At 44.9% G+C, this 22459-nt stretch overlaps 1 protein-coding gene across 7 annotated transcripts in view; it reads left to right on the top strand.

Annotated features, from left to right (window-relative positions):
* The window catches only part of sipa1l1 (signal-induced proliferation-associated 1 like 1), a 483945-nt gene that overhangs the window by 173031 nt on the left and 288455 nt on the right, over window positions 1-22459 (top strand). For 6 of the 7 annotated variants that reach the window (XM_038784402.1, XM_038784345.1, XM_038784365.1 and 3 more), the window contains one exon: window positions 13917-13976. The gene's annotated coding sequence lies outside the window, so the exon portion shown is untranslated. Of the gene's footprint in view, window positions 1-13739; window positions 13759-13916; window positions 13977-22459 lie in introns of those variants that run through there. The other variant, XM_038784394.1, reaches the window with a different exon arrangement.

Genomic DNA, 22459 nt, shown 5'->3' with positions numbered 1-22459 from the left:
GAACTCATCCGGTTCGTTTGCAAACTTGCGACCGGTGCCCTGTACAACAACCGGACCCAGCCCTCTGCCAATCTCCCTCGCTGCCTCTTACTTCCTCAGCTGGTGGGTCAGCATCGTCCACGCCTTCTCACCGTACTCATAAACTGCCCCTGTGGCCCTCATCAGCTGCCCCACCACCTTCCCTGTGGACACTAATCCGAACTCCATGTGGAGCCTCTGCCTCTCCTTCAACAGCCCTGCCCCCAGGGCCTCTGAATGCCTTCTGTCCACCCTCAGAATCTCTTCCACTAGCCTTTCCATCTCTGCCCGTTTTGCCATCTCCCTGTGCGCCCGAATTAAAATGAGCTCCCCACGAGCAACCGCAATGAGCACCTCCCACAGTGTGGCGGCCGTGATCCCCCCCCCCCCCCCCCCCCCCCCCCCACAATGTCATTGAGCCCCACATACTCCTGGATGGGATGGCAACGCTCACCCACCTGCACACTTCCCCATTCACCAACAACCCCACATCCCGGTCCACTCGCAAATCCACCCAGTGCGGCGTGTGGTCGGAGACTGTGATCTCCGAATCAACAACACCCACGAACAACGCCCTGTCCATCATGATGAATCCGGGAGTACACCTGGTGCAAGTGGGAAAGATGAGAATTCCTTCACCATAGGCCTCCCAAACCTCCACGGATCCACTCCCTACCCCCTTTGTTCCATAACCCCTCCCCCCACCCCACCCATGATCAACCGGTGCGAGTCCAGGTCAGAAATCTTTCCCAGAACCTGCCTCATGAAATCTACATCATCCCAATTTGCGGCATAAATGTTTACCAGGATCACTGGCAGCCCCTCCAGCTTCCCACTCACCATCACAAACCCTCTGGATCTCCTACAATGTTTCCCACCTCGAACGCCACCCGCTTATTCACCAGCATCGCCACCCCTCTTGTCGTCTTATCCAGTCCCGAGTGAAACACCTGCTCCATTCATCCTTTCCTCCACCTTGTCTGATCACCTAATTTTAGTGTGTCTCTTGTAAAAAAGGCCATGTGCACCTTCAGACTCTTCCAGTGCGCAAACAGTCATGACCGTTTGACTGGCCCGTGTCATGTGACCCTCCCGGCCCAACCTCTGATGTACACCGTCATCACTCCCTTTCGCAGCAACCACACTCTTGTCAGCAACCCTTTCCCCTCGACTACTTCCTGACAGCCCCACTGCACTCCTGTTAACTAGCCCACCCAGCTAGCATATTGACTCCTGCCAAAGGCCTACGAAACCCCCCCATCTACGCTCCCCCAAAAAGCAGGCAAGATGTAATCACCTTTGATATTCCCGAGAGACCTACCCTCCAAAACACCCTCCTCCAACCCCCCCCCCCCCCCAATCCACTCTCTCTAAAAAGCAGAAAATGTGCACTCGCCCTTGATATCCCCCCCCCCCCCCCCCCCCCCCCCTCCAATAGAGGGATATTGCAGCGTCTTGTAAGATTGGTTGCGAGCCGGATAGATCCCAGGAGCGGTCTCCCGGATTCTATTTGCCCCTTTGTGCCATGGCGCACTGGTTTTTGGGCGCAGCATGGGCGTTCAATCGCACCCAAGGAGTGTCGATAAAAGCTGGATCAGACCATTTAACAGAGGCCCCTTATATAAGGAAACTTATGTCTGAAATGAAAGACTTGCAGTTACAGTTCCAAATGGATTAAAATTCCAATGAACAGGTTAAAGATTATAAATTACAATTAAGCGACTTGTGAAATATACCTCATGTTCACCTTGCGGCAACCCTGATATTCCTACTGAACACCTCAGGATATAACAGTCGTTCAAAGAATCACAAAATTATTACAGCCAATCGTGTCTACACCAGCTCGCCAAATGAGCAATTCACCCAGTGCCATTTCCTCCACTTACTCCCGTAACCGTGCACATTCTTCCTTTTCAGATAACAGTTAAATTCACTTTTGAATGCTTTGATTGGACCTACCTCCACCATATTCTCAATGGTGCATTCCAGATCCTAACTGCTATGTGAAAACGTTTGCTACTTTTCTGAGGTTATTGGACTGGACTTTTGCAGGCACTTTCTCACAACCCCAGTAAAGGCTTAAATTTTTCTGGAAGTTCTTCTGCTAAGCACCTAATTGATGTCTATGGCAGAAGGTTGGATTTCACTCCCGGACTTGCATTAATATAACAATGGAACAACAGTTAAACTTGTGATGCATGGTAGTACTTGCAAAATTGTACACTAGCAGCACTGCTCAAAGAATGTGCTCAATACTGTTAGATGAAAATTATGTAGAATTTACATAGCACTAAGTGTAACTAAGCAGGTGAATGCCAAATGGTTTTCTGAGACAAAATGACCAGTTGAACAAGAGGCAGAACAGATGCCTGATCAAATATGTTCAGTTTTGTTTGCTCATAGCTGCAAATGTAGCTGCTATATAGTATAGTATTAACGAGGGATGAAAAACAACCTTTTTAAGGAGCCACCTGCACAAAGCTCTGGTTAGGCCCCAACCTGAGTATTGCATCCAGTTCTGTTTGCCACAGTTGGGAAAGATGTGAATGCCCTTGAGGTGGTGCAGATGAAATTTACCAAAATGTTATCAGGGAGGGTGTGGTGGGAGGTGGGTGTTAGTTTCAAGGTTGGTTTGGAAAGGCTGGGATTCTTCTCTTTGGAGCATAAGGAGATAGGGGGGTAATTTGATAGATGTGTTAATAGGCTTCGATAAGGTAGATGAGGTAACCCTCTTCTAATTCGTTCATTGTACAAGGACGAGGAGTCGCAGATTAAAGTTTTGGGTAAGCGATACGGGGGGGGGGGGGGGGGGGGGGGCGGCAATGTGAGGAAGGACTTTTTTTAATGCCGCAACTGGTAATTACCCGGAATTCATTGCCCACAGGAGGCGAGGATGCAGTAACAATAATTTGAAAAGGATATTGAATGGGCACTTGAAGGTAATAAACTTGCAGGGCTACAGGGACAGAGTGGGGAAATGGGACTGACTAGATTATTCCGTGGACAACCAGCATCAACATGAATAGCCTCCTCCTGTGCAATATATGATTCTATGACATCAAAAATAAATAGTTGCGTGCAGTGGCACTGTGTGTTAACCTTTTTAAATAGGTGGCTGATGCATTGCATAGAAGCAAAACAACGTAATTCACTGGTTGGGGCAGTAATCACCCCATGACCCACGTTGGATGCAGTGTAACTTTATTACCGTTTACATGGGTAATCTTTACCTCTGATTAGGCCAAATAAGTCTACCTCTGTTTGTATATGGAGTTTGCAGCATGAAAAAAGTTAAGACTTCCTCTGGTGAGTCTTAACCAATCCCGCAATTCTTCTCTTTCCATTTTTCCATATGGCAAGCAACAACTAACAGTGCTGGTTTCCATGGTGAAGGAAAATGTAAGCAGTGAAAGGCGAAAATAAAATACTGGAGAAAAAAGTTTATTAATGAGCGAAAATCCATTCAGGTTTTAGAAACATACTTTTCTTCAAAAGCTGATTGAGTTGCTAGTATGGAACACCTCTGTAGGAATAACTTGAACATTGAATTTTGAATTATACGGAGTCATGCATTATTCTATTTTCATTTTGAGATGGAGAAATCCGCTTGCATCGAGGCAATACATAGCTTTATATGTGTTGAGAGTGTACTTGAAAGAGTATATGGAATACTGTTTAGCCTTTTACTGCTGGTGAGATTTTTAATTGTATGACGAGGTTAGGTGGATTGGTCATGCTGAATTGCTACTTAGGGTGGGGTTGCAGGAATAGGTTGGGGGATTGGGCCTAGCTAGGATGGCCTTTCAAATGGTTAATGCAGACTCTGTGGATTGGGTACTCGAAATTCATTAAAAACACAAGTCATGATCTCATTGAATGGCGGAGCAGGCTCGAGGGGCTGAATCCCATACTCACGCACTTGAGTATAAGGCATTAAAATGGGGGTCGCACTGGGAAAAAGTGCGGGAAGTGTTGATGTGGGCCAGTAGAGCCTGGTCTTGGTCTGTGGTGTATTGGTGCATATGAGTAGGGAAATCTCAGATTGCCAGCCTTACTTGTAGATTACATTGTGTGTTCCCTTCACTGTAATGGTTTAGCGGTCTGTCACTAATCATCATCTCGGTTCATAATAGTGAACAGACTGTTGGCTGATTTGGCAGTGAAACTGTACTACAACAAGTATTCATGCCTTCGAGAGAGAGAGAGAAAATAAGAATTGAGATGAACAATAAAAGTTGTTATATGTCTCGGCATCTGGTTCAGAATTTGAGCTTCAGCTAGATACGGGTGAATCGGGCAATATCTGACAAGTGATTATGCATCCATTTGTTGAAACATATGGTGAATCTCACCCGCCAAGAAGGCTGATGAGGACTTCTGCTCCTACGGGTTTGTTGAGTGAATGAAAGGTTTGGGAATGCGTGTATTGAAAATCAATGCACTGTATACATATCTTAAATGACTTGTCCTTTTAGGGATATCAGCCCAGAGTGCAAACTTGGATTTTTTCTTCTAGGAATTTTAGCTCACTGGGCTAAATCGCTGGCTTTTAAAACAGACCAAGCAGGCCAGCAGCACCGTTCGATTCCCGTACCAGCCTCCCCGGACAGGTGCCGGAATGTGGCGACCAGGGGCTTTTCACAGTAACTTCATTGAAGCCTACTTGTGACAATAAGTGATTTTCATTCATTTCATTTTTTCCCCCTGAGCTCAACCAACATTAATTGGTGGAATCCATGCTCTGTGATATACTCGTGGTATTGCAAATATCTAAAATAGCCTTTTAAAATTGTAACGTTTTAAGTCCATATGACAGTTAGAAGAGCCATATGGACTCAAAATATTAATTGTTTTCTCCCGGGCAGCATGGTGGCACTTCTGCCTCATGGCACTGAGGTTCGATCTCGGCTCTGGGTCATTGTCCATGTGGAGTTTCCACATTCTTCCTGTGTTTGCGTGGGTTTTGCCCCCACAACCCAAAGATGCGCAGGGTAGGTGGATTGGCCACACTAATTTGCCCCTTAATTGGAAAAAATGAATTGGGTACTCCAAATTTATTTTAAAAATCACATCTGTTTTCTTTCTCCATAGATGCTGCTGAATTTTTCCAGCACTTTCTGTTTTTGTTTCAGATTCCAGCCCTCCAATCTGGCTCCTTCCCCAATCATAGAACCAGAAGGGCTCTTATCAAAGTCATCAACAATATCTTGTTTTACTGTGATAAAGGTAAACCGTCCTTCCTCATTCTTCTCAACTTGTCAGTAACTTTGACATGGCCAACCATATAATTCTTCAAGTTTCTCCACTGTCATCCAGCTAAGTGGGACTGCATTCTTGTGGTTTCCATAGCCACCTTTCTACAGCCAGAGTATCACTTGCTGCAATATCCTCTTTTTGCACTCCCAGACTGTTACCTCTGGAGTCCCCAAAGATCTATCCCTGATTTTCCACCACCCCACCCTACTGTTCCCCATCTACATGTTGCCCCATCAGCAGTAAAATCCGAAAACACAACACTAATTATCACGTGCACGCCAAATGCACCCAGCCGTTTCACCACCACCTCTCTCGACGCCTGTACTTTTGATGAAGTATCATTGAGTACTAGATGTCAAATAAACAATGAACAGAAATTTCCTCCAATTAAATATTGGAAGATTGAAGCCAATCTTTTCAGTCTCAGTTCCAAACCAGAATGACAGGGAGTGGGATGGCTTGATCTTGGTTTAGGACAAAGCTCGGCACAACATCGAGGGCCGAAGGGCCTGTTCTGTGCTGTACTGTTTTATGTTCTATGTTCAAACTCCATTCCATATCCTAAAGATCTGCTGGGTAAATCCCGACCCCTTGGAAGTTACCAGTTAAAGATTGCACGACAATTGCCCAGGAAGTGCAACCCCCCGATGGGCAATTGCCCTCCATAAGGAACCACCAGAAAAATGTGATTTAAATTGCAATCTTTGGATGGTTCTGACTGTCCTGCATTAATGGTTACCCAGAAAAAGTTAAAAATTAAAAGCACTTCTCACTTCTGGTTAACTATTGTACAGACGGGCAGCACGATGGCACAGTGGATTAGCCCTGTTGCCTAACGGTGCCGAGGTCCCAGGTTCGATTCCGGCTCTGGGTCACTGTTCATGTAGAGTTTGCACATTCTCCCCGTGTTTGCGTGGGTTTCGCCCCCACAACCCAAAAGATGTGCAGAGTAGGTGAATTGGCCACACTAAATTGCCCCTCAATTGAAAAAAAAATGAATTGGGTACTCTAAATTTATTTTAAAAAACACTATTGTACAGACATACCCGATTCCCCTCGGGACCCTCCCCGCACCCTCGAACTCCCAGGTGACACCTCCCATCCACCGAGGGGATGGGGGGGGGGGGGGGAAATCTAACTACATACTTGTCGAATTTGCCTTCTACCTGGTTGGACCTTAAAATCTACCTGATTTGCGGCAGCTGGTGCTGGAAAAAATGGGATATGGATTTCTTGCTCCAATTCAGCAGTGCTCTAACGGCCTCAGAAGTGCAGCCCTGCACAGTGCTCGAGTCAGGAGGTTGGGCGAGACAGGATCAAAATGTTTAAAGGGTAAAGAAGTAGGAGCATGTGAAAATATCAAGCCCATTAATAAATGTGAAGTTTGAAGCACCTACCTAAGACACCGTATGCTGCATTTCCAATCCCCTTGATTTGAATTGACTTTTTTGCGGTTAGTTCAGTTGTTCCATTGGTGGCTTTGTGCTCTTTTCAAACTGGTCTTTCACAATTATTTTCCCAAGTGAGCTGTGCCCTAGTGCATCCGTTTTCAGTACTATCGATCACATTTAGTCAGCTCCTGTAAGGTTTATAAGGATAAGAACCTTGTATCAAATAATGTGCAATACAGTCTGTTGGGGTGAAGTTCTCTTCCTTTTTAAGTGTTTACTTAATAGTGAGACAAGATTAGGTCACTTGGAGTTTAATTGTTTCGCGTGTAACTCTCAATTTATCAAATGCTCAGCAGTTTTGGCCCGAGGTCAGAAAGAAATTTGTGTTTTTTTTGAAAGATTGTTTAGATCTGTGGTTAAATGTTATGTCTGAAAGCTTATTTAAAAGTTTGACCCTTTTTTTAAAACAAATGTATTGTAGTACAATTGTAGCAATTGAGGTGGGTCACAATTGATGCCACCAGTGTACCTGGGAATTTTTAGTGCTTGATTGATATGCAAAGCAATCAAATGCTTCAGGTTACCAATGCTACTTTGCCATCCGCAATCAATTGCTGTGTCAAAGTAAAATAGTAGAAAACTAAAATGATCAGAGGTAGCTTTGGAGGAAGATTGTGATGATGGAGAGATTTTTTTTTAATTGCAAGTCACATACCTGACCAATGTTCCCTCTACTCAGACAGCTGTGCTGCAATCCGAAAGTTCTTGTCACGCATGGATCCTCCCTTTCTAAATTAGGGAATGGGTGGCAGTGCAAAAGATTTGGGGCCACAGAATTAAATAAATAGATTGCAAACTGCAAAAAAATAAGGGCACATTGTCAGACTTGCAAATGGAGCACATACTTTTGGAAGTTAGGAGAGAAGTTACTTGTCGCAGAATTCCAAGCCTCCATTGATCTATGGAACCCCGACAGTGCAGAAGGAGGCCATTTGACCCATGAGTCTGCACCAAGCCTTTGAAAGAACACCGTACCTAGGTTCACGTCCCCATCTATCCCCGTAACTCCACCTAACCTGCACTCTTAAGGCTAATCCAACTAGGCTGCCCATCTTTTGACTGTGGGAGGGAACCGGAGAACCCGGAAGAAACCCTACGCTGACACTGGGAGAATGTGCAAACTAGACACGGACAGTCATCCAAAGCTGGAATCGAACCTGTGTCCCTGGTGCTGTGTAGCGACAGTGCTAACCACTTTGTCACCATGCCGTGAACCACTGTGCCTCTCAGTTCAAGGGTGCTTAGGGATGGGGAACATAAGCGCATAAGAACTAGGAGCAGGAACGGGCAATTTAGTCCCTCGAGCCGACTCCACCATTCAATACAAATTCAGCCTCTGACTTTTTTCTATTATTCTTGGGATGTGAGCATCACTGGCTAGACCAGCATTTATTGCCCATCCCTAATTTCCCATGGGAAGGTGATGGTGAGCCATCTTCTTAAACTGCTGCAGTCTATGTGGCATAGGTACATCCACAGTGCTTTGAGAAGGGAGTTCTAATATTTTGATACAGCGACAATGAAGGAACGGCAATGTAGTTCCAAGTCGTGATGGTGTATGGCTTGGAGAACTTGCAGGCTGTGGTGGTGTTCCAATGCATTTGCTGTCCTTGTCGCTGTAGATAGTAGGATCCACAGGTGAGACGGTCGGCACATGGCAGATTGTGTACACTGCTGCCACTGTGTGTTAATGGTGGAGGGAGTGAATATTTAAGGGGGTGCCAGTGAAAAGGGCTGCTTTGTCCTGGATGGCATTGATCTGCACTCATCCATGGAAGTGGAGAGTATTCCATAACATTCCAGACTCATGTCTTGTAGATTGTCGGCAACTTTTGTGGAGTCAAGAGTTCCCAATTTCTGACCTTCTCTTGTAGCCACAGTATTTTTACGGCTGTACCAGTTCACTTTATGGTCAATGATAACCCCCAGGATATTGATGAGGAGAGTTGCAATATCAAGCAGAGATGGTCACTGCCTAACACTTGTATGGCACGAATGTCATTTGCCATTTATACGCTCAAGCCTGAATGTTGTCCAGGTTTTGCTGCATATAGACATGGATTGCTTCAGTATCTGAGGAGTCATGAATGGTGCAGAAAGTTTCACAATGATCAGTGAGCATCAACTTTTCTGATCTATTTATCATAGAATTTACAGTGCAGAAGGAGGCCATTCGGCCCATCGAGTCTGCACCGGCTCTTGGAAAGAACACCCTACCCAAGGTCAATACCTCCCCTACCCCTGTAACCCCACCCAACACTAAGGGCAATTTTGGATACTAAGGGCAATTTATCATGGCCAATCCACCTAACCTGCACATCTTTGGACTGTGGGAGGAAACCGGAGCACCCGGAGGAAACCCACGCACACATGGGGAGGATGTGCAGACTCCGCACAGACAGTGACCCAAGCCGGAATCGAACCTGGGACCCTGGAGCTGTGAAGCAATTGTGCTATCCACAATGCTACCGTGCTGCCTCTAATGTTGGAGATAAAATCATTGAAGAAGCTGAAGATGGTTGGGCCAAAGATACTATGGGGGCAATTCTACGAGCCCCGTGCCAGGCCGGAGAATCACTGCAACTGCACCCCGACGCCGATGCGCAATTCTCTGAGATGCGGAGAATCATCGCCATTTGCGCCACTGGCCGCGGGCCACTGGAATCGGCGGGGCTGCCGATTCTCCGGCCCGGATGGGCCGAGCAGCCACATGGATGCGACAGAGTCCCGCTGGTGCCGTTCACCCCTGGTCGCTGCCGGCGGGAACTCTGCGCGAAGGGTCGGGAGCAGCCTGTCCGGGGGAGGGGGGCTTTGTCCCCATGGGGTCCTCCGATGGAGTCTGGCCCGCGATCGGGCCCACTGATTGGCGGGCCGGCCTCTCCTCCTCCCCCCCCCCCCCCCCCCACCCCTATTTTCCTGCGCGGCCAGCCCCTGAATACCGACACCATGTTGAGTCGGGGCCGTCGCGCGTAAAAAGTCACTCGCGCATGCCGAGGTTGGTGCGGCCCAGCTGCGCATGGGCGGGTTGGTGAGGTGCCCATTTGGCATAGGGAAGGGAGGCTGGAGTGGCGTGAACCGCCACTGGGGGCCAGAATAGGTCGTCCCCATACCCGTTTCACGCCGTCGTGAAACACGACGGTGCGAACACTTGGGCTCCATTTGGGAGAATCGCTCCCTACGTCTGAGTAATCCTTGCAGCAATGTCCTGAAATTGAGATGATTGATCACCAACAACTATAACAATCTTTTTAGTGCTGGGTATGACTTCAAACAGTGAAGAAATTTGCTAGTGCTCCTTAATGGCACACTTGCTGCCTTGATGTTGAGCGCAGTCATTTTTAATTCATCTCTGGAATTCAGCTCCTTTGTCCATGTTTGGATGGAGGCTGTAATGAGGTCAGGAGCCGAGTGACCCTGGCTGAACCCAAACCGAGCCTCAGTGAGCAGGTTATTGCTGAGCAAGTGCCACTTGATAGCACTGTCAATGACCACTTCCATCATTTTTTTGCTGATGATTGTAAGTAGACTGTTGGGACAGTAATTGGTTGGTTTGGATTTGTCCTGCTTTTTGTGTACAGGACATACCTGGGCAGTTTTCCACATAGCTGGGTAGATGCCAGCATTGTAGCTGTCCTGGAACACATTGGCGAGGGGCACAGCTAGTTGTCGAGCACATATCCTTAGTGCTATTGCCAGAATATTGTCAGGGCTCGTATCCTTTGCAGTACAATGGAATTCATCAATTTCTTTATCACGTGGAGTGACTTGAATTGGGTGAAGAATCTGTGATGTTGGTGACCTTAAGAGGCCATGATAGATCGACACTTCTGGCTGAAGATGGTTTCAACTGCTTCAGCCTTGTGTTTTACACTGATGTGCTGGGCTTTCCCATCATTGAGGATGGGGTTATTTGTGGAGCTGCCGCCACCTCCGGTTGATAGCTTAAGTGCCCATTATCATTCACGACTGGATTTGGTGGGATTGCAGAGCTTAGATCTGATCTGTTGATTTATGGGATCACACCTTTCTCTACTGTATGCTGCTTCTACTGTTTCGCATACAAGTAGTTCAGTGTAGCTTCATAAGGCTAACACCTCATTTTTAGGAATGCCTGATGCTGCTTCTGGCTTGCCCTCCTGCACTCTTTATTGAACCAGGGTTGATCCTCCAGTTTAATAGATTTGGTTGTCCATGAAGTTACAGATTATGGTCGAGCATATGTCTGCTGCTGTTCATGGCTCACAGCGCCTATTTTTTAGTTGCTACACTGTCCGAAATCTATCCCGTTTCACATGTTGGTCTTGCCACACAACACAATGGAAGGTGTTCTCAGTGTGAATATGGGATTTCTTCTCTACAAGGATTGTGAGGTGATAACGCCTACCAGCACTATCCATAGAATCCCTACAGTGCAGAAGGAGGCCATTCTGCCCATCAAGCCTGCACTTACCCTCCAAAAGAACATTCTACCTAGGCCTACTTCACCGCCCTATCCCTGCAACTCCACGCGCATTGATCATGGCCACTCCACCGAGCCTGTATACCGTTGGACTGTGGGAGGAAACTGAAGCATTCGGGGAAAACCCATGCAGGCACTGGGAGAATGTGCAATCTCCGCACAGTCACCCAAGGCCAGAATCAAACCCGGGACCCTGATGATGTGAGGCAGTAGTGATAATGGTCACCATGCTGCTCTTTCATAGACAGATGCATTGGTGATGGGTAGCTAGGCAAGGACGAGGTCAAGTAGATTTTTCTCTCATTGTTTCCCCACCACCTGCCAAAGACCCAGTCTAGCAGCTATGTCCCTCAGATGCAGAGATGTTAGTATGGAGCAATTTGCAGGGAGTTGGGCTTGCCATTGACGTTTCTGGTGTTTGGGTCAATGCCAGGTGATCTGTCCAGTTTGTTCCCATTTTAGATAACCTGGTGGCTTGTTGGACCATTTCAGAAGGCCGGTAAGAGTCAGCCACATTGCTGTGGGGCTGGAGTCACATGTAGGTCAGTCCATGTAAGGATGGCAGATTTCTTTTCCTAAAGGACATTGTCATTCAAACCCATTTATTTCACCAATGGTTTTGTAGTCTATCTTTTAAATCCACATTTATGCATTGACTTTAATTTCCACCAGTTGCCATTTTAATTTAATTTAATTTAATTTAAACCCATGCCCCCAAAGCATTATGGTCTAGTGACATTACCACTATGTCACTGCCTCCTCAACAGTAGCCATAGTATTTATAAACGGGCCTAATAGTTTCCCTTTCTTGGTAACCCCCAAGAGGTCTAATGTTTGTTAATGCCATTAAATATCATGGGGCAATGGTTAGATTCTCTGTTGTTGGAGAATGGTCATTGCTTGCCACTTGTCAGCCCAGGCCTAAATCCTACCATGTCTTGTTGCATGTGAGCAGGACTGCTTTAGTATCCAAGGAGGCAGCAAGATGAGAGTTGATATGTCAAGCCTTAGTGGATAAAAACTTTGTCACTACTGTCGGAACCGAAAATTGGAAAAGCAGCTGCAGCCAAAATCCAAAGAGTGGAGGGAGCATGCACCGGGTACCCATAGGGATGGAGATGGTTGGAAAAGTAGGGTGATAAACCAGAGAATAATTTGACGTGAAGTGGCAAGTCACAGGAGAAGTGTGAATGTTGAAAAGCTATCAAAGAGGTTGTTGCAGACCTTGAGACTACAGGTGAAGAATTTATGAATGAGGGATCTAGGTGAGTTTGTTGCTAGTTGTGTTCATGCAGGCTCCTGAGTCGGTATAAATCTTCAAAAAAATGCAGCTGTAAGGCATTATGTGGTTAACTTATTAATATAAAAATGTTCAATTATGTTCTGAACCTGTTCTAGATTTCAAGCCTTGCACCATATGTATGTTTCTGATCCCAGCTGTTGACAGAATGTGTTTGACTTCCAATGTCAACAAGTTTGTCTGATTGCATTTATTCATCTATTCTATCATGTTTGTTTTTTTTAAATTGTGATTTTTCTTTAGATGGATGTGTGTTTTGTGGATTTTTGTACATGTGGGGGGAGGAGATGTTTTGGTAGTGTGCTCTGGTTGTACATAGTAAAGGGCACTCCATCTATCTGTCTATTAATGAATGTTTAAATGTTGAAATAATCCCGCAAGGTATACACTGACTATTTGATTTATAGATAACACCGATGATTCTTTGTGTTGAAGGTCACAGGAAACTTCCACCTTTTATCTGACTGATGCACATCTAGCGTGCTGCCGTGCTCAGTGCCACATAGAAGTACAAACAGTGAAAACTCGAGATGAGATTTATAAAGCAGTGACTGAATTTTGGGAAATCTGAACTGTGTCTGCTTTGCTCTCTGAATCCCGAGATTGACTAACAGCCTTGGGAGCCTGCTGCTGGCTAGTAATTGTTCTGTCTCCTCTCATTATTCAGATCAGAATAATTTAAAGCTGGACAGCTTGAATAAAAAGGATGCGAAAATGTGAATAATATATTTGAAACCTTTTTTGAAAGAAGGTTCAACTTGTGTTACAGAGTGAATTGGGCTATTTCTGAATTTTGGATGAATAGTAATGAAAAATTGGGTCCGTAATGAAAGCTTAAGTGGACTCGGTTCCTAAATGTTTGAAGTTCACTGTTGTGACCCTAATTAGACATGGCATTGAAAGATGTTAGTTGCTTCAATAGTCTTGCAAGCCTGACTGGGTCAGAAAAATAGCTGTGGAATTCCAGAACATTCCAATGCATGCCGTCCTATTCATCACTTGCTCTTTTTGTGTGAAAGTTTTCCATTAAGCGGCAACTCGGTATCTCTAACTCCTTTAGTGTTGGACAGCACTTGGGTAGGAAATTAAAACGGAAATGACCAATTTATTGCAATTGGTTCAGACCTGTCACTTTTCTGTTGTCGACCAGATGGAGATGCTACTTTATGTTTAAATTTCTTTTCCTGAATACTTTCTAAGCTATTCATGATGGAAACTTGCAATTGTTTTTGGAATGTGTTCTTCCCATTTGCGACCCATCAACTGTTACAAATGTAATGATTTGCATCAGAAGTTAATTTTTGATGAGCTTTCTTTGTTTGAAAACAACTGCTTATTCGTGCTATTTTTGTCACTTTTGTTTCCCATAAGAATGGCGTGACCATTTAGTTTTCGGACATTATGTTCTAATTGGTATCTCTTTCTTTCACAGGTGTAGCTGGCATAATGGAGTTTGTGTTCCTCCACTCCTCTTGAGGATAGGCTGAAACAGGTCAGTGTTCTCTCTCTCATTTTGATCAATGGAATGAGGGTTGTTTGAGTTGGTGCAGGTGGCATATTTGCATCCTGTGTCGGAACAAGGTTCTAGGCTGTCATATACCTGAACCAATCCAGAGATAAGCTCCTCCTACCTTATCTCGTTAACATGCCCACACTTTGGTCACAGAAGTGCAGTACATCAGTTATGCTTCACAGGAATAGTATTGGTATGGACATTCCACTGGTGTTCACGCTACCTATGATCTGCACTTATGAAGCTCTGGTCTTCGACACATTGGTCCACCTGCAATGAATTTGCCAATCTTTGACCCCTCCCCCTTTTCTTTCCCCTCTCACTCTTGCTCTCTGCTGCCCATTGACTGTTGGTGAGCTTTCTTTTCCCTGTCAATTAAAAATAATTTCTGTCGGTCTTTTATTTAAACACTGTTATATCCTTGGTCTTAAAAGTTCTTTTTGTCAGTTCATCTCAATTTTGTTTACCATTACTTGAATTTAAAGATTAATAGCTCTTTTAAACTATTCCAGCCCAAATTTCCCTGGTTTCATACTTCCGATCATGTAAAGCTGCAGATCTTTTCTAACCTTTTCTTAAAGGAAAATTGATTCACTACTAAGAATAATAGTGTATTTCACACAGTGTTCCATTCTTCACAAAAGAGTGACTATATTGATAGTCCTTTTTCCCCCCAGATTTGAATTGCCTGTTTTGCTATGTTGTTGGTATCAAGCATTAACACATTTTTCAGAGGTTTTGAAGTTTATAAACTATCCATTTATTCACATTTTGAGAATGCTAGTGTGAAGTAAAGGACAGGCTTCTCATCTTCCAGAGCAAGTTAAGACAAAGGTAATGTTAAATGAGAGTTGTTTGTTTAATCCTTTTGTTAGCACCATATAATTGCATTTTGGATGGGCATGTGCAGTCTATTATACTATTCGAACATGAAGGCTATTGTATTCATTCAGCATGCAGACCTTTTCTTCCTTGACAAAATTTACCTTTGAGTCCATTTTCTTATAATTTTCCCCTCCAAATTTTCTTCCCTCACTTCCTGAAGGCGCTGATTCTTCTTGATGCATTGTTCCTCTAGCAACATCAGCTTTCTATTGCTATACTTAGTTGGTGATCGTTCATGAGTGTTGATGTTCTGCTTTTGTCAGTTGTTCTGCTCGACTGCAGAAGGCAACATTGCCCAGGCTGAGCCTGTTCTCGCCTGATACATGTACTCGTGAATTCTTCCAGCAGTGACCACTGAATCGCAATTAGGAATAGTCTCTTGCTTCCGCTCTTTCTCTCTCTCCCCTGCCCCCTCCATATGGTAATACAGGGCTCTTTGAGGGTGATTGTAATATATGTTTTTTCCAGGTTTGGTTTAACTTGGAGTAGAAACCCGGCATATTTTGAGCTTGTTACTTAGCACTACAATGCACATGCCCAGTATCCTATTAAGATAATCTGTAGCCATTAATTTAAAACTTAAGAGTAAATGGGAATATGGAAGTCTGACGTGAATGTTGCACAGATTAAAGAGTGCAGCACATCTTCATTTACTGGAACAATTGCATTGAAGCATTCTGTTACTATGCCTCTGACTGCAGGACCATTTTAATTGGTTAGCTTGGGTGCCCCATTGATTGGTGGCAGTGTGGTTGCTAGGGGAGCATTTTCTTGCTTCGCATGGAGTTTTCACAAGCAATGGGTGGGGTGGAAGAGACAGCTGTTGAGAGTTTAAACAATGAACACCTTCTGCTAAGTCCATAAATAGAATAAAGTATTAATTCATGGGTGTTCGCACATCTCACAGCACATTACAAGGTGGAGATGCATCTTGTTAAGTGTAGAGTTGAGTCTTTGCAAGCAACTTATGCATAGAACATAGAACACTACAGCGCAGTACGGGCCCTTCGGCCCTCGATGTTGCGCCGACCTGTGAAACCATCTGAAGCCTATCTGACCTACACTATTCCATTTTCATCCATATGTCTATCCAGTGACCACTTAAATGCCCTTAAAGTTGGCGAGTCTACTACTGTTGCAGGCAGGGCGTTCCACACCCCTACTACTCTCTGAGTAAAGAAACTGCCTCTGATATCTATCACCCCTCAATTTAAAGCTATGTCCCCTCGTGTTGGTCATCACCATCCGAGGAAAAAGACTCTCACTGTCCACCCTATCTAACCCTCTGACTATCTTGTATGTCTCTATTAAGTCACCTCTCAGCCTTCTCCTCTCTAACGAAAACAACCTCAATTCCCTGAGCCTTTCCTCGTAAGACCTTCCCTCCATACCAGGCAACATCCTAGTAAATCTCCTCTGAACCCTTTCCAAAGCTTCCACATCCTTCCTATAATGTGGTGACCAGAACTGCACGCAGTACTCCAGGTGCGGCCGCACCAGAGTTATGTACAGCTGCAGCATGACCTTGTGGTTCTGAAACTCAATCCCCCTGCTTATAAAGGCTAGCACACCATATGCCTTCTTAACAGCCCTATTAACCTGGGTGGCAACTTTCAGGGATTTATGTACCTGGATGCCGAGATCTCTCTGTTCGTTTACACAACCAAGAATCTTGCCATTAGCCCAGTACTCTGCATTCCTGTTACTCCTTCCAAAGTGAACCACCTCACACTTTTCCGCATTAAACTCCATCTGCCACCTCTCAGCCCAGCTCTGCAGCTTATCTATGTCCCTCTGTATCCTATAACATCCTTCAGCACTATCCACAACTCCACCGACCTTCGTGTCATTTGCAAATTTACTAACCCATCCTTCTACACCCTCTTCCAGGTCATTTATAAAAATGACAAACAGCAGTGGCCCCAAAACAGATCCTTGCGGTACACCACTAGTAACTGAACTCCAGGATGAACATTTGCCATCAACCACCACCCTCTGTCTTCTTTCAGCTAGCCAATTACTGATCCAAACCGCTAAATCACCTTCAATTCCATACTTCCTTATTTTCTGCAATAGCCTACCATGGGGAACCTTATCAAACGCCTTACTGAAATCCATATACACCACATCAACAGCTTTACCCTGATCCACCTGTTTGGTCACCTTCTCAAAAAACTCAATAAGGTTTGTGAGGCATGACCTACCCTTCACAAAACCGTGTTGACTATCGCTAATCAACTTGTTCTTTTCAAGATGATTATAAACCCTATCTCTTATAACCTTTTCCAACATTTTACCCAACATTTAAGGCTCACAGGTCTATAATTACCAGGGTTGTCTCTACTCCCCTTCTTGAACAAGGGGACAACATTTGCTATCCTCCAGTCTTCCGGCACTATTCCTGTTGACAAAGACGACATAAAGATCAAGGACAAAGGCTCTGCAATCTCCTCCCTGGCTTCCCAGAGAATCCTAGGATAAATCCCATCTGGCCCAGGGGACTTATCTATTTTGACATTTTCCAAAATTGCTAACACCTCCTCCTTTTGAACCTCAATTCCATCTAGCCTGGTCGACTGAACCCGAGTGTTCTCCTCGACAACATTGTCTTTCTCCAGCGTAAACACTGACGAAAAATATCCATTTAACGCTTCCCCTATCTCCTCTGATTCCACACACAACTTTCCACTACTATCCTTGATTGGCCCTAATCTTACTCTAGTCATTTTTTTGTTCCTGATATACCTATAGAAAGCCTTAGGGTTTTCCTTGATCCTATCCGCCAACGACTTTTCGTGTCCTCTCCTCGCTCTTCTTAACTCTCCCTTTAGGTCCTTCCTGGCTAACTTGTAACTCTCAAGTGCCCTAACTGAGCCTTCATGTCTCATCCTAACATAAGCCTTCTTCTTCCTCTTGACAAGTGCTTCAACTTCCTTAGTAAACCACGGTTCCCTTGCTCGACAACTTCCTCCCTGCCTGACAGGTACATACTTATCAAGGACACGTAGTAGCTGTTCCTTGAAAAAGCTCCACATTTCGATTGTACCCATACCCTGCAGTTTCCTTCCCCATCCTATACATCCTAAATCTTGCCGAATAGCATCATAATTGCCTTTCCCCCAGCTATAATTCTTGCCTTGCGGTATATACCTATCCCTGCCCATTGCTAAAGTAAACATAACTGAGTTGTGATCACTAACACCAAAGTGCTCACCTACATCTAAATCTAACACCTGGCCGGGTTCATTACCCAGTACCAAATCCAATGTGGCCTCACCCCTTGTTGGCCTGTCTACATACTGTGTCAGAAAACCCTCCTGCACACACTGTACAAAAACTGACCCATCTATAGTACTCGAACTATAGTATTTCCAGTCAATATTTGGAAAGTTAAAGTCCCCCATAACAACTACCCTGTTACTCTCGCTCCTGTCGAGAATCATCTTTGCAATCCTTTCCTCTACATCTCTGGAACTATTCGGAGGTCTATAGACAACTCCCAACAGGGTGACCTCTCCTCTACTGTTCCTAACCTCGGCCCATACTACCTCAGTAGACGAGTCCTCAAGCGTCCTTTCTACCGCCGTAATACTTTCCTTGATTAACAATGCCACACCCCCCCCTCTTTTACCATCTTCTCTGTTCTTACAGAAACATCTAAATCCTGGAACCTGCAACAACCATTCCTGTCCCTGCTCTACCCATGTCTCCGAAATCGCCACAACATCGAGATCCCAGGTACCAACCCATGCTGCAAGCTCACCCACCTTATTCCGGATGCTCCTGGCGTTGAAGTAGACACACTTCAAACCAGCATCCTGCTTGCCGGTGCCCTCTTTCGAACTTTTAACCCTATCCCTGACCTCCCTATTCTCAACATCCTGTACACTGGGACTACAATTTAGGTTCCCATCCCCCTGCTGAATTAGTTTAAACCCCCCCGAAGAGCACTAGCAAATCTCCCCCCCAGGATATTGGTACCCCTCTGGTTCAGGTGAAGACCATACTGTTTGTAGAGGTCCCACCTACCCCAGAATGAGCCCCAATTATCCAGGAAACCAAAACCCTCCCTCCTGCACCATCCCTGTAGCCACGTGTTCAACTCCTCTCTCTCCTTATTTCTCACTTCACTAGCACGTGGCACGGGTAACAACCCAGAGATAACAACTCTGTTTGTTCTAGCTCTCAGCTTCCACCCTAGATCCCTGAATTTCTGTCTCAAATCCCCATCTCTCTTCTTACCTATGTCGTTGGTACCTATGTGGACTACGACTTGGGGCTTCTCCCCCTCCTCCTTAAGGATCCCCAAAAACACGATCAGAGACATCACGAACCCTGGCACCTGGGAGGCAACACACCAACCTGGCATACAGATAATATATTAAGTACTCCGGATCGCTGAAACTTTGTAGTGAGGCCTTTTTATTTAACCATTTTTCTCTATTTTTATGGCTGACTTGGATGTAAAATAATAACTATAATTTTAGATTCCGGCAGTTGAGCTACATGATCATAAGACCATAAGACATAGGAGTGAAGTAAGGCCATTCGGCCCATCGAGTCCACTCCACCATTCAATCATGGTTGATTTCAACTCCATTTACCCGCTCTCTCCCCATAGCCCTTAATTCCTCGAGAAATCAAGAATTTATCAATTTCTGTCTTAAAGACACTCAATGTCCCGGCCTCCACCGCCCTCTGTGGCAATGAATTCCACAGACCTACCACTCTCTGGCTGAAGAAATTTCTCCTCATCTCTGTTCTAAAGTGACTCCCTTTTATTCTAAGGCTGTGCCCCCGCGTCCTAGTCTCCCCTGCTAATGGAAACAACTTCCCTACGTCCATCCTATCCAAGCCATTCATTATCTTGTACGTTTCTATTAGATCTCCCCTCAACCTCCTAAACTCCAATGAATATAATCCCACGATCCTCAGACGTTCATCGTATGTTAGGCCTACCATTCCTGGGATCATCCGTGTGAATCTCCGCTGGACCCGCTCCAGTGCCAGTATGTCCTTCCTGAGGTATGGGACCCAAAATTGCTCACAGTATTCTAAATGGGGCCTAACTAGTGCTTTATAAAGCCTCAGAAGTACATCCCTGTTTTTATATTCCAAGCCTCTTGAGATAAATGACAACATTACATTTGCTTTCTTAATTACAGACTCAACCTGCAAGTTTACCTTTAGAGAATCCTGGACTAGGACTCCCAAGTCCCTTTGCACTTTAGCATTATGAATTTTGTCACCGTTTAGAAAATAGTCCATGCCTCTATTCTTTTTTCCAAAGTGCAAGACCTCGCACTTGCCCACGTTGAATTTCATCAGCCACTTCTTGGACCATTCTCCTAAACTGTCTAAATCTTTCTGCAGCCTCCCCACCTCCTCAATACTACCTGCCCCTCCACCTATCTTTGTATCATCGGCAAACTTGGCCAGAATGCCCCCAGTCCCGTCATCTAGATCGTTAATATATAAAGAGAACAGCTGTGGCCCCAACACTGAACCCTGCGGGACACCACTTGTCACCGGTTGCCATTCCGAAAAAGAACCTTTTATCCCAACTCTCTGCCTTCTGTCTGACAGCCAATCGTCAATCCATGTTAGTACCTTGCCTCGAATACCATGGGCCCTTATTTTACTCAGCAGTCTCCCGTGAGGCACCTTGTCAAAGGCCTTTTGGAAGTCAAGATAGATAACATCCATTGGCTCTCCTTGGTCTAACCTATTTGTTATCTCTTCAAAGAACTCTAACAGGTTTGTCAGGCACGACCTCCCCTTACTAAATCCATGCTGACTTGTCCTAATCCGACCCTGCACTTCCAAGAATTTAGAAATCTCATCCTTAACGATGGATTCTAGAATTTTGCCAACAACCGAGGTTAGGCTAATTGGCCTATAATTTTCCATCTTTTTTCTTGTTCCCTTCTTGAACAGGGGGGTTACAACAGCGATTTTCCAATCCTCTGGGACTTTCCCTGATTCCAGTGACTTTTGAAAGATCATAACTAACGCCTCCACTATTTCTTCAGCTATCTCCTTTAGAACTCTAGGATGTAGCCCATCTGGGCCCGGAGATTTATCAATTTTAAGACCTTTTAGTTTCTCTAGCACCTTCTCCTTTGTGATGGCAACCATATTCAACTCTGCCCCCTGGCTTTCCTGAATTGTTGGGATATTACTCATGTCTTCTACTGTGAAGACTGACGCAAAGTACTTATTAAGTTCCTCAGCTAGTTCCTTGTCTCCCATCACTAGATTACCAGCGTCATTTTGGAGCGGCCCAATGTCTACTTTTGCCTCCCGTTTGTTTTTAATGTATTTAAAGAAACTTTTACTATCATTCCTAATGTTACTGGCTAGCCTATCTTCATATTTGATCCTCTCCTTCCTTATTTCTCTCTTTGTTATCCTCTGTTTGTTTTTGTAGCCTTCCCAATCTTCTGACTTCCCACTACTCTTTGCCACATTATAGGCTCTCTCTTTTGCCTTGATGCATTCCCTGACTTCCTTTGTCAGCCATGGCTGCCTAATCCTCCCTCTGATAACCTTTCTTTTCTTTGGGATGAACCTCTGCACTGTGTCCTCAATTACTCCCAGAAACTCCTGCCATTGCTGTTCTACTGTCTTTCCCACTAGGCTCTGCTTCCAGTCGATTTTCGTCAGTTCCTCCCTCATGCGCCTGTAATTACCTTTATTTAACTGTAAAATCTTTACATCTGATTCTACCTTCTTTCTTTCAAATTGCAGACTGAATTCTACCATATTATGATCACTGCTTCCTAAGTGTTCCCTTACTTTAAGGTCTTTTATCAATTCTGGCTCATTACATAACACTAAGTCCAGAATAGCCTGTTCCCTCGTGGGCTCCATCACAAGCTGTTCCAAAAAGCCATCCTGTAAACATTCAATGAATTCCCTTTCTTTGGGTCCACTGGCAACATTATTTACCCAGTCCACCTGCATATTGAAGTCCCCCATGATCACTGTGACCTTGCCTTTCTGACATGCCCTTTCTATTTCATGGTGCATTTTGTGCCCCTGGTCCTGACCACTGTCAGGAGGCCTGTACATAACTCCCATTATGGTTTTTTTGCCTTTGTGGTTCCTCAACTCTACCCACACAGACTCCACATTGTCTGACCCTATGTTGTTTAGTGCTATTGATTTAATTTCATTTCTAATTAACAAGGCAACCCCGCCCCCTCTACCAACCTCTGTCTTTTCGATAGGTTGTAAATACCTGGATGTTTAACTGCCAGTCCTGAACCCCCTGCAACCACGTCTCTGTGATGCCTACCACATCATACCTGCCAGTCACAATCTGGGCCACAAGCTCATCTACCTTGTTCCGTACACTGCGGGCATTTAAATATAGCACCTTTAATTCTCTATTGACTGTCCCTTTTTGTTTTCTTAGTGTGGTGGACCTTGGTTTACTGAGCCTTTCCAGACACTGTGTCATATTTTGTGAGATGGGGGACTATCGTAACCTCTCCTGAGCTCTGTCTTTTCGTGATTTTTTGTAATCCTAAGCAGCTACGCTTCCCACTGATTCCTTCACCTCTTGGTTCCCT

The sequence above is a fragment of the Scyliorhinus canicula genome, chromosome 2 (genome assembly GCF_902713615.1).
Source record: "Scyliorhinus canicula chromosome 2, sScyCan1.1, whole genome shotgun sequence".
Classification (NCBI taxonomy): Eukaryota; Metazoa; Chordata; class Chondrichthyes; order Carcharhiniformes; family Scyliorhinidae; genus Scyliorhinus; species Scyliorhinus canicula.
Note: the sequence above shows the minus strand (reverse complement) of the source record. Positions and strands in the feature narration are given on the sequence as shown.